General features: G+C 39.9%; 1 protein-coding gene across 1 annotated transcript in view; it reads left to right on the forward strand.

Annotated features, from left to right (window-relative positions):
- smarcd3b (SWI/SNF related, matrix associated, actin dependent regulator of chromatin, subfamily d, member 3b) overlaps positions 1-13,618 on the forward strand; it is a 57,605-nt gene that overhangs the window by 1,298 nt on the left and 42,689 nt on the right. The gene's annotated exons all lie outside the window — the stretch shown is intronic.

Here is a 13,618-nt window from a genome sequence, read left to right on the forward strand (position 1 = left end):
GAGGAAAAAAAAATTCTCTATTTTTTGAGGAGAGTCTGCCAACATAGTTAAGGCATTCACCTCTATGCAGCTTAGAGTGAAATAATTGATGCTATCTGGCTTAGGACAGTTACCACTCCCATGTTTGTCTCCTAAATGTGATTCAAGTTACCTGAAGGTGGTTTATATTGCAAAGTAAAGATAAAAACCCAAACTGTCAGATGATTCTTTATGAGCAAGCACTTGGCGACTGTGGGGAGGAAAAACTCCCATTTAACAGGAAGCCTGTTGGCCTGTCTTAATATGGATGCTGGAAATGTCCTAAAATATCGAACTGTTCCTGAATCTTCTGACCGCTTTTCTTCGAGAAGTTTGCACATTCTCGCTGTGCCTTTGTTTATCTCAGTGGTTCTCAAACTGTGGGGCGGGCCCCAAGGCACTGCAGGTAGACGTGGATGGCTAGGTGATATATATTGCAGGGTGAACCTATATAAAGAAAGAGTTTGTCCTCTGTATCACTAAAATTTATCTGGGATCTTTATTTTAATAATTGATAAAAATTGTGTTGCATGCTCTGTTATTTTTAGCCTCAGTAGCAGCTGGCCTGTCAGAATTAGTTTGAAAATACTGGGGTAATTGGTGATTCTACATTGGCTGTAGGTGTGGTCAGTGTAGCACACGTTACAAAGGTTAATGTGGTGGGTAGTGTAGATTAATTGGAGGGGTCAATGAGAGAGCAAAAATGGGTGTAAATGCCACTTTATTCTATTCCAAATAGATTTTATGTACATGTTATTTTTTTCTTTTTAAGCTGTACAGATTTGAAGGTGCATGCTGCTGTTTCCACCTGCCCTCAGGCTTCAAGCTAATCTTAGCCAGAGACATTATATAAGGAGGAGACAGGGTACACAAAGTATAGCATCCAAGAGGAAAACGCTTGGAAAAACATATTTTGGGGCCAAAGTTTGCATGTTTTTCTGGCTGCGACTTGCTTCTAAAAGGTCTGTCACTACCTGATTTGTTTTACACATGTGCAAAACTTTATGTACTTCCTGTCATCACAGCAGATTGCAACACATTAGAAAGACTGGTTTTCTTGAAGGTGTTGGGTTAAAATTAGTCTCCTGCTGTTGCCAGATGTCTGTGTTCTCATCTATATCAATGCTGTAACGCTCTATACTTCATATTTTTGCTTTTTTCACGTATCTTTTTAAGTAGATTTTTCTCTCTTAGTATGTTTTATTTAGTTAGTTTTTTTTTTACAGTTTGATGAATACTTACACAGATGTAATTAATTTTTCATACTTTGTGTTTTTTTTTTTTTTTTTTTAAAGCCAACATTCTTGTTCATGGAGCACAAAACCAGCTTCATAGAAATTCTTTACCACGATGGAGTTTATTTGCTTAATTAGATCCGTATATTAACCAAAACCAGAAAACAATGTGCCTTTTTTATACAGAAAAAAGCTCATCTTCTATGTAATAACTAGTTAAATTAAATATATATTTAAATATAAATTTCTTCGAAACACTTCTACAAACCCTTTTATCTGCAGCAGTTATGCAGTGTATTTGTCAAGACTTTTATTGTGAAAGGAAGCAGCGTAGTCCTTTTTTGCATGTGCTTAGAGAAAATTGAGTACGTATCGAGCAGCAATGCGGCATCAGTTTTGGCTGAAGTTGTAGTTTTATGGATTAATAACCAAGCATACAGTCACTGGCAAAATCTTTGGATAAACGTGTTGAGCTGCTTGTTAACGCAGAGATGTAATTAGCCAATCACATGGCAGCCACAGTCAAGAGGAAGTTCACACTGAGCATGAGGGCGAAAGGTGGTTTATGTTTATGGCAGAAGAGCATCTCTGAACCTTGAAGCAGATGGGCTATAGCAGCAGAAGACCGCTCTGAGTGCCCCCCACCTGTTAGCTATGAACAGCTGGTCGTGGCACACAGCTGCCCCTCCCTTAACCTGGTTCTGCTGGAGGCTTCGTCCTGTTAAAAGGGAGTTTATTCTTCCCAGCTGTCGCCAAAGTGCTTGCTCATAAAGAGTCATGCGATTGCTGGGGTTTCCTCTGTATTATTGTAGTGTCTTTACCTTAACATATAAAGCGCCTCGAGGCAGCTGTTGTTGTGATTTGGTGCTATATAAATACAATAAAATTTAAATTGAGCTCTCCAAAAATAGACAATAGAAAACTGGGAAAATATTCACTGGTCTGATGAGTTTTGATTCCAGCTGTGATATTCGGATGGGAGGGTCTCAATTTGGATTCATTAGCATGAAAGACTGGATCCATCCCGCCTTGAACCACCGGTTCGGGTTGATGGCGGTGGTGTTTTGGAGTTGGGGATATTTTCTTAGCACATTTTGGGCCTTTTAGTACCGACTGAGTGTTTTTGCTGACCACGTCCATCCCTTTATGACCACAGTGTATCAGTCTACTAAATGGATTTATCTTTGGATAGATCCTAGGTAGCCATTTTCTAATGTTTCCCTGTTTATGCTAAGCTAAGCTGTAGCTTTATTTTTACCAGAGAAATGTAGAAGATGAATTGAACTTCTGTCCTTCTGTGAAATGTCTTTTAAAAATGGGCCGACTGTCTAGTCACCACATTTTAATTCCAACCTTATGAATTGCACATGGGCTGTTGACTACGCTGCTCTTTTTGCGTATCATTTCGTTTCAGTTTCTCGAGGTCTCGCAACCCTTAATTGAAAAAGCAAACTAAGCCATTTGATCAGTTTCCCTATCACATCATCGCCCTCGCCATTCTTCCTTCGACTGGATGCTTTGGGAGGCAATAAAGCGAAAAAGCTCAGAAGAGCCTTAAAACTTGGTTTTAAGCGGTTTGCATAATAGCTGTAAATGTGTTGATTTATGCCGCGCCACTCTGATTTCACATACACTCTCTGGAGTTATGAAGGACTTGGTGACTCAGCTGCTTGCTGATATCAGATGCTCTTCATTTTGATGCTCTGTATGAAAAAAACCACACAGACGAAGGCATTTGGGTGCAATTAGACAACAAAGAATATTGCATAACGGCTGTTATTTAGGAAAGCAGCTGCCTGCGTGTTCATTTTCCATAGGTTTAGCCTCTTGGAAGTGATCCCATTCATATTTCCAGCAGACTTTTTCCATATGGCATATACATTAGGTTTCCATGTGGCTGAGGAAGAATGTCCTACCCATTCATTCTTATTCGAGATGGTATAGAAAGCTTTTGAGCTACTCTCGACTCGATTTTTATTATAAATGGAGTTGTTGCAGCGTGGCGTTCGCTGTAGAAACGGCTGGTCCTTGTCAGCGCCCGGTGTATGAAAAAACGGACTAAAATAGCTCAGTTTCAAACTGCAGTCTTCCCTGACCCAGCTGCTGGCACAGATATTCCCTTCAGTATAAAGAACGGAGAACAGTCCTATTAGTATGCAAGGTGCCGTCACAGCTTCTGAGGTCTGATAGGGGATCAGAGGATCGGCTCCTTTTACAGTCTGCTGAATGCTTCACGTGGCTTTTTAAGGAAAGTTGCACGGGAGGACTCCCCCCCCCTCCTCCACCCCCACCTCGGACACGCGCACGTTTACACCCCAGTCACTTTGTTCAGCGATGTTTGAAATTTAGTTTGGGACGCTCATCGAGGTCAATCAATGTTTCGCTGAGTGGATTCACCTCCAGAGTTTCTCAAACTTATTTATCACGCTGTTTTTCCACCAGCCGTGAGATTGATTAGGCAGACTGGAAGCCACACACATTTGGCTTTGTTTCCCAAATAGTAGGTCACCCAATTAAATGTTCCCTGGCTTTGTGTTTTGTGTTGTTTGTAGGGATAAATTAACAATAGAGCACTTCCTTTTTTTTTCTTTCTGTTTTTTTGGGCTGGAGAGGAATGTGCTGGTTCAATGGGTGTTTGTTGCCCTGGACTCAAGTCCGCTTAAACTAAAACCTAGAAATGTGATTGATTTAATTTAATAGTACTTTTGTGATGATTATTCGATCAGGTTTTCAAGGAAAAATGTAACAAAAAAACGAAGATTCAGATGAAATATGAAGATTTGCTTCTTTTAATGGTTTTATCTGATAACAATTTGAATATCTTTGCTTCTGGAAAACAACTCTTTTGTGTATTCCAGCATTTTAAAGGCGTCATGTCATCCTCAGCTCCATATTTTTCTTCTCTGACTCTACGATAATAGCTTTGCATGATTTATAGTTCAAAACAACCCTATTAATCCCATACAGGATCTTGGTGTAGCCCCTTAATGCATCCTTTGTCTGAAACAAGCTGTTCACTTCCTCTCATTTCAGTCAGCTTTCCTCTGATTGGCTGCTCCTCGCAGACAGCCATAGCCATGATGGCTAGATGTGCATGTTAGGCATATCGGCTCTGCTTGAAACACAGCATTTACATCGATTTAAAGGACTTTGGGTTCAGAGTGATTACTTGTGCACATGCTGCGTTCATTATATAAAACACGGCCATTTACTTATGCTTGCTTGGCATTTCATTACGTACCCCTTGCCGATACTCAATTGGACCCCTTTTACATTCAGAACTGCCTTAATGCTTCGAGGGACAGATTCAACAACGTGCTGAAAGTTTTCCTCAGAGATTTTGGTTCATATAGATGTAGATTTGTCAGCTGCACATACATAATTAGAATCTTCCGTTCCACTTCATCCCAAAGGTGCAATATTGGATTGAGATCTCTTGACTGTCGAGGTCATTTGCGTACAGTGAACTCGTTGTCATGATCAAAAAACCAGTTTGAGAGTCTTTGAGCTGTGTGACATAGCTGAAGGCAGCAATCGGAAAATGGGTACACTGTCGTCATAAAGGGACTGACATGATCAGCAACAACAGTCGGGCAGGACATGGTGGTTAAATTATGGTCATTTGGTTCTAAGGGGCCCAAAGTGTGCCAGGGAAGTAACCCACACACCGTTACACCACCAGTAGCATGAACTGCTGATACAAAACAGGATGGATCCATGCTTCATGTCAGTGACGCCACCTTCTGTTCCTACCTGGTGTGGTCTTCTGCTGCTGTAGTCCATCTGCTTTAAGGTTCTACATGTTGTTCATTCAGAGATGCTCTTCTGCATACCTCGGTTGGAACAAGTGGTTATCTGAGCTACTGTTCCCTTCCTATCAGCTTGAACCAGTATGGTCATTCGCCTTTGATCTCTGATCTCCCAGACAGCTGCTGGATATTTTCCCTTTTTCAGATCATTCTCTGTGAACCCTGGAGATCATCACTTTTCTTTGATCTTCAGCAGGTCATCTTGACTGTGTCTACATGTTTAATGCGTTGATTAGATATTTGCATTAATGAGCAGTTGAGTGGATGCACCTACCAAAGTGACCGTAACTATATATTAATGATAGAAAATAAGAGCTCAATAGGTCAATTTTAAGTTGAGAAAACAAACTTAAGCATATAAAATCATGTGTGTTAATATTTGCATAGATTTGATAAAAATTTAGCACTTTTTTGCCACTAGTACTGTGATAATATCTGCAGTACTGCACTGTAGCAGACACACAAACACGCTGTATGTCTGCAGCCACAACACTGAACCCATAAACACCATTTTCAAATAATCCTGTAAACCTCCACTGTGTCATTTTCACAGATTATAGATTTTTGCGTTTTAAGTAGAGCGCTTTGTAACCTGATTTCACATTGCACCTCCATACCAACCAACAGATTATAACAGTGTTATTTAATCATAGTTATCTTACCTAAAGCCATAGCTTGGTTTCGTACTGTGTTTTTTCAGTTGTATATTACTTTTTCGGTTGTATATTAAACCCATTTATAATGCAGATAATGAGATTGTGCACTCGGCTGTGAGACAAACTGTCTTGGTCCTAATGGTGCTACAGTTCGCCGAGCGCTTGGTTGACCCATTTAGATGTTAACGCTCAATACTGCAGCACTCTTTGTTGTAGAGTTTGGTTTAAAAGTAGCTGCAATACGTGTGCATCTTCACAATGAAGCTGCAAAAGCTTTTAATTCTTATAAAAGGTGCATGAGCAATTATTTTATAAAAATAAATAAGAAAAACTTGTATTTGTTTTACGCAGACAGGCTGAGCTTGTTATTGTCTTTGTAATCATTTAATCTGTTGATTATTTTCTCAATTAATTGATGCTTTTTCTACTCCCACAGTTAGAAAATAGCAGAACTGCACTTCAGCCTCTAGCAATGTTCCTAACAAAAGGGTGTTATCTGACCAAAGCCAAACATATTCAGTCATTAGCATAATTGAATAATTTTACTCGTTGCATTGGGAAAACTAAACCTTGGGAATTTTGGCATTTTTACTTAGATAAATGATGATTCGTTTGGTGTCTAGCAGGCATGCAGTGCTTGTGAAAATTTAATAGAAATGTCACTATTAAAAATAATTAGATCAACACAGTTTGGTTTGCCCCTGATTGCTTTTTGCCTGGCACAAAATACCATCTTCATCATAATGTTATATTATTTGCTGATAAGCTGACGTCAGTCAACAATGTTAAGATGACAATAATAATAATACATGTTATTTATTTTTAGGTGTTTTTGGGAACACCACCTTCTCGAGGTTCTCAAAAATCTCAATAAAATAAACAAAACAGTTACGATACAAGTTACAATTTAAATTACAATATATATTACAGTATATAATAGTTACCTGATGATGGTCAGTTGGGAGGAAACCAGTTAAATAAATGTATTAACCTCCTAGGACCTGGCGTCCGTATATGTGGACATCACATTTTGGGTTGTTTAGACTAAAATACTCAATTCTGCTCTACATGGGCCTGATATCCACTTACGAGGACATTATACTGCTACTGTTCTATCAAAATTTTAAACGAATATCCTCATATGTGGCTCTGATTCTTCTTAAAAACAAAAATAACGTAAAAAAAAATCTGGTAATTCTTTGTTTTTACATTCATCGGGCCCCAATATGCCCAAATATCAAAGAGAAATTAAAAATGCATGCCGTGGAAGAGTTTGGGTCTTAGGAGGTTAATGGTAAATGAGACAATGTGCAGGAGTTGTTAAGTGTTTTCAGGTTCAGAGTATAAATGATTTTAGTCACTATGTGAATTTAAAGAGACGAGATTTGAAAGTGGAGAGGGAGCCAGCGGAGATTGATCGGTGGGAGGAAAGAAGAAGAGCTGAGCGTCAGCGGGTGTGTTGATGTGTAGAAGTTCAGAAAAGTGTGAGGTTATGGATGAGATGAGGTTAAAGGTGAAGAACGAAGTCTAGAAATTGACAAGATATTTAACCAAATCCAGTGATTAATGGCAGAGTTCTGGGAACGATTTACAGATGATAAAAACGAGAGGCCCCAGGACAGATCCTTGGGGAACACCGAGCAACTGGAAGTGGCTGGGATCAGACCAGTGATTCCAACTGAGGTTATTAAGAAGAATGTTATGAAATTTAGTGTAAATTTGGATCAAAGAAGAGGAGAATTGTTAAAGGTGTAGTTGTAAAGCTGGTGGAAACCAGACTGGAATTCTTTGTAGCGATTATTGTCAGACAAAAGTGAGCGTGAACCGTTCTCTTGTGCGTCTCATCAGTATCTGGGATCAAGTTTCATCGTTTTTCATCGACTGTATTTTTTCTCAGTCGAACTCCTTGCTGATGCTCATGTTTTTCATGTTCAAGCTTCAAGTCATTAGCACTAAATTATATCATCTCAGGTGCTCAAACTAAAGCAGACACATTTTTCTCAGAGATGCTTTCTTCCATTCTAAGTAGGTCTTATCACACTGATTTGGGTTTAAGGGGTCATCTTTCTGCTGATTTTAATTACTAACGTAAAGCTGTAACAGTGCGGTGTAATGTCGCAATGACAGCTGTGATTGGCAATGCCAGTCGCAGAGAAACTTGTGTATCTCTGTTCGGGAATTGCATTTAAAGTAGAATTGCTGAGAGGAGATCCAGTGTTGACTGTGACTGACCTTTTATATAGCCATTGGCATGGACCATCGCTTCCTCCCAGTTTGCTGATAGGTTGATGGTGCAAGTTTTGGTATTTTGGAAATTGCAGTGAGGAACATTTGTGATGCTGGTGAAACTAAAGCGATTTTTAAAAATATTTTATAAGTTTATGCTAAAACCAGCCTGAGAGGGGAAAGGCAACTGGATACAAGTTTACCCAGGGTGTCTTTTTTCCTGTCTGGCTTCACTTATCCTGACATCAACATCAATCAGACTAAGGTGGTTATCAGCTGGATGAGTCAACTCAAGGTTTACCGATCTAGCTACGAGCACACGCAAAAACCGGTGATGGATACGCCCGCCTGCAGCAGAGTGGCTGATTTTAAAAACTTAGATCACAAAGTATGAGCTGAGAGCAACATTTTTTTTTAGCTGCTGTAATTAATGAAATTAAGCTCATTTAAGTTAACAGATGTATCAGTGTCACAGCTCTGCCACTAAGACATGAGATTCTGATGGATTACAATTGAAATTGCATTTAATTCATGTGTAGACATGCATACGACAGTTTGTTTGTTTTTTAAAAGCCTGAGAAAAAGTGAAGAATAAATATAAAAACATGATTCAAACATAGATTTTGTGCAAGGTTCATGTAATGTAATGTAAGGTCACAAAGTAAAAATCAAATAAGCTCTCTTTGTTTGTATCATATTTTAATGCTTATGGAGGAAAAACCTAAACCTAAAGAATGCTAAAGAAAGAATATATATAAAAGTACATATTTATATTATTACTGCTTTTTTGTGTTTGTATTGAGGAGAGAACACCTGAGCCGGGCTACCAGTAAGCTCCTAGTTCGGCTTCATAGTCCAGAGAGGTATGCTATAAAGCCAGATTAATGGTTTAGCCAGCTGTGTCGAGCTTAAAGTAAGTTTTTCGTGACATGAAAGCGGCTTTCTTTTTACCTGGCAAAATCACCATGGTAACTTATGATGAACACATAACCTCAGGGTACGTTTCAAGTTTCAGGTAAAATCATCTGGAAGCGATTCATTTATTTCCAGCATGTTTGAAGCACAATATAATTTATTTGCTGGGCAAATATGTTTTACATCCGCAAGCCTTTTAACTGCTACAACACAGAACACACACCAAGAATACCTGTTCAGTCAATAAAATAATTTTAATTGATCTGCTGACAAACTAATATATCATATCCCCGTCTTCTCTATCAGGCTATGGAACTGTAAGCTTTAATGTTTAAATGTATCCAGTTTAAAGTTTCAGAGCTTTAACGTGCAGCCATCATGTTAGAAACAAACAACAGCATTGGGAGCGCACGCAGCCTTAAAATAATTAACTCAGATTTAAAATATTAATTGTTCTGTAGGCTAAATGACCAGATAGATTATTTTCTGCAGCATTAATGTCTTATTTGCAACAGTTTTGCATTTAAATTTTACATGTTTTATGCTGTTATATTCACCATTTTATCGTCATCATCTGATAGGACCTCTGATTGGAGGGGGTGGCACTCACGGGGATCATTTTGTGGGGCAGAAAGATATGAATAATGCCTGAAATGCCCCATTTTTATGCGAGCACCCAAAAAGCAGAGAGCCTGGCTTAACAGAGAACGTTGCTAACCACCGTCATACTGTCCTACTGTTAGCCATCTAACACAAAGAAAGCCTGGCTGTGTTGAACTTGTGTTGTTCTTAAGGCGTATTTTGATTTTCCTCCATCACCTGGAAACTGTCACAGTGACATGAGCCACAGTAAGCCATGTGGATTTGAAGGCACCAAAACACTGATTTAATCCTCCGAGAGGAACGTACAAGTTTCTGTAAAATATGACCCAGACTTCATCTTCACTCACACCACAACAGTAAATCACCCGACCTCCGAGGAGCTGTTTCTATGGATGACAAGGCCCAAAGTAACACAACTGTGTTAGCTGCTTTTTATGTAACCGTACAGCACATCAGCTCCAGTGTGCGTCGTCTCGTGTGTCACCACTGCACTCGAGTCACAGAGCTAAACATTGATTTTTTTTTTTTCTAAAAATAAAAACCTGTCAATCTTTTAAAACCCAGAAGGTCACTTACCACAAACTCCTAACCGTCCGAGTGAAAATAACTGATTATAATGTATTTCATTTCTATTTCTTATTCTATTATTCTTATTATTCTATTTATTTTCAATATTCTGCTTCAGTTTATACAAGCTGAACCGAAATATTAAATAGATTTATCAGTTTTTTACTTTGGTTATTACTGAGATTGTGATTATTAAACATATCTACTCATTGTCTGTGGGGAAAAAGAGGATTTCCTTGAACTTTTTTATTATCATTCAACTATGAAAAAAATAATTACTAAAAGCTTAGGTTATGATTAAAGTTTGAATTATTTTCAGGCCTTGGAAATGACCTAAGAACAGCTTTAAGGTTTAAACAAATGTGTTGGTTTTTCAGATACAGTTCTATGAAAAAAAGCATTTTCTGCTTCCTGATTTCTTGGTTTTTTGCATATTTGTCATGCTTACATGTTTTAGATCATCAAAGAAATTTTAATATTAGACAAAGATTACCTGAGCACAATGCAGTTTCCAAATGATGATTGAATTTATGAATGGAAAAAAGCTATGCAGCCCTACCTGGACCTATGTGAACAGGTAATTATTAAATCATAGATTAACTGTGAACGATCAAGTTGTTTGGAAGGCTGATTTCAGTTTCTCAGGCCTGATTACTGCCAGCACAGCTGAATCAAGAAATCATTTAAATATAACCTGTCTGACAAAGTGAAGCAGCTATTAGTCTGGATGTAAACCATCCAGTGAACCACAGTGAGAACCATTCAACACAAATGGAGTAATTTGGAACAGCAAGAAACCTTTCCAAAGGTGGCCAGCCTACCAAAATTCCTTCAATTACTGGAAGAGCTGTCAATATTAAGGGAACCATGAGTTCGTATCTCTGCCCGAAGTCCTGAAGGAGAATATCTGAACATCAGTTTGTGCCTCGAAGCTCAAGAGCACTCAAAGCACCCCAGTAAGTCCACCTCTGATCGCTCAGCAAACAAAACAAACTGAAGGTTTTGGAGTGGCCTGGTCAAAGTACAGCCTTAAATCTGACTTAGATGCTTTGGCACGACTTTAAACGGGCTGCTCGTGCTGGAAAAGCTTCTAATGTGGCTGAATTAAAACAGTACTGCAAAGACGAGTGGAACTAAATTCCTCCACAGCGGTGTGAAAGACTCATTAACAGTTATCACAATGCTTGACTGCAGTTCTCACTGCCAAGGGTGGAACAGCCGGTTATTAGGGTTTAGCAGGCAATTGCCTTTTCACAAATCATACTTTTTTTTGCACTGTATTCACATTAGATAATACTTTTTATTGAAGCTGGCTTAGAAATTCGAGCTGTATGTCTGCATATTGGAGGTTCAAACTACCACTGAAGGAGCGGGTCCAGTTTTAAAGATGTGGCTCTGCTCTTCATCCATGATTTTTAACTCTGCCCTGCACGTAACGATCCTGCCCTCGTTCTGTCGTCTCCGTGTCCCGTCCGGCACGGGCGGAGTGGTGTTGAAAGATCAGGGCTAACACTTAGCTTGGATGCAGAGAAGGAAAGAAGAGGAAGGGGAGCAGTGAGAGAGGGAGAGTTTGGAGTAGGGGGGGGGAATTATCCTGCCAGCTTTATTTTTCATCCTGTAGAATTTTATATGGGAGCTGGCGAGGTTTATTCATACTGAGTGGCTGTTTTTCACTGTATACTTGTGTCAGAGCTGATCGTGCTGACCTCGCCGCTGACTAACACGAGCCGAAGTCTTCTCTCTCTCTCTAAAACTCGGCTTTCTTTTCAGTTTCACAGCTTAAGATCTGAAATGGTTCCTCTCGCGCTTCGCCAGCTGCTGCTCCACTTTTGAAGTCAGCGAAGTCGCTTTCACCGGATTGGCTGTTAGCTCTGAACACAAGGCAGATTATCCCGTTGTCATGGCTACAGCAAACAGGAAATACCCCGAGGCAGGTAACGCCGCAGGCTCGTCCCAGTGTGGAGCTTGTCGCTTGCGGGGAAACTTGGCTCATTACTGTTGCGTCCTCTTCCCATCTGCTCCCACGGCGTCTCTTCAGCAGCCGAAGCATAAACGCTGTCTGGATAAAGATGCTTTGTCCCAAACAACCCCCGAAAGCCAAGGTCGACCCTAAACTTCTTATCTGCGGCTTCTAAGGTTCGGTGCTTAACATGCCTTAGTGGCAAAAAATATCCATGGGAACGCTGCTGCTTTGTGCCGACGTTTTTCACCTCACAGTGTATTGTGCCGAACTACTTTGATCACAAAAATATCAGCAGATGCTCCATTATTTTCAGCCGTCACGGGAGACTTTTCTCTCTTTCTCTGCAGGTTCCTGTTCATTACATATGCCGAGCTGCAAGGACTCGGTACCAAAACGTACTTCCCTTCTCTCTAATCCCCCCTTCAGCGAAGGTGCAGCACTGCGAGCTTTTGTACAGTCCCTTTGATGGCGGCTGATGACTGTTGAGTGGCTTTCCGAGAGCTCTGGCCTTTAAGCGGCTTGAGCTGGGTTTTGTCTGCAGCTATTAAACTGAAGAAAGAGAGGAGAGGGGCCCAGTGGTGGGAGGGAGTGAGACTTTTCTTCGTGCCCGGTCCATATTCCCCCTAGTGCGCCCCATCTGTCTGTGGCAATAATGTTGACGAGGGCAGGTTCGTGGCTTCTGGTATGTAAACCTTGCCACTGGGAGCTGTGCGTTATACCTCAGTGGCGGTGCCAATTTCACTCTTTGCTTTTTCTGCACATAGCAGCAAAATCGCCCCTTTTCTTTTCTGTATTTCTTTCTCTCTGCCTTTTGCTTCACATCATTGGTTAAAAAGCGCAAAGAAATCAAGTATACGTAGCTTCGGCAAGCTTTTCTTACCCGTTATGAACTTCACGAAAGACAAAGAAAGAAAAGTGTGACTACATTCATATCTAATCCACTTGTTCTGCATTCAAACTTTTGTAGCCTTGATCATAAACACCCACAGCTGCCAGCCTTTTCACACTGAGAGCCTTAAAAGCCCTGACACGGTTTCCTGAATCACTCTGAGCGATGCTGTCCTGTATTTACATAAAACTATAAGCCATGTTAGTTCAGATATAGTTCAGGGAGATCCTTCTCTCTGTGTTTCTTTTCTGTATTCTCTCGTCTCATTGGTTTAAAGTGGGTGAGACTGAGTTGAGAAAAGGTGGCGTCACATGCTACACGTTTTAGCCGTCGGTGTAGCGAGAAAAAGCCGATGTTTCGGTATTTTATTATTTTTCTCTTACTAAAGGTGACCTGTTGTAGTTTTCATCTACTGTAACGGTGATGGATGCCTATAATAAGCTTATCCTGCATGACATACTGAGGTCAGAGTGTGAGGAAGTGATAGGCCGCTCCTTAAGAAAGTTTGTTTCCACCACTGTAAATATACTTGTGAAAATTAAATCGTTCTCAGACGTCAGAATTAGCAAGACAGAATTTTATGTTAATACCTGAATTTTTGACTATAGATAGTTTTAGATTTTTCTTTTGAACGGGTGAAAACATAATAACAAAAACATGGCTCTGAACGCTCCATTTAAGACATTTTTTTCTGCTCTTTGATCTGCGTGATGTCAGCTAGAGTGGATATTCCTAAT

Source organism: Simochromis diagramma, unplaced genomic scaffold (genome assembly GCF_900408965.1).
Source record: "Simochromis diagramma unplaced genomic scaffold, fSimDia1.1 OVJJ01000602.1, whole genome shotgun sequence".
Taxonomy (NCBI): domain Eukaryota; kingdom Metazoa; phylum Chordata; class Actinopteri; order Cichliformes; family Cichlidae; genus Simochromis; species Simochromis diagramma.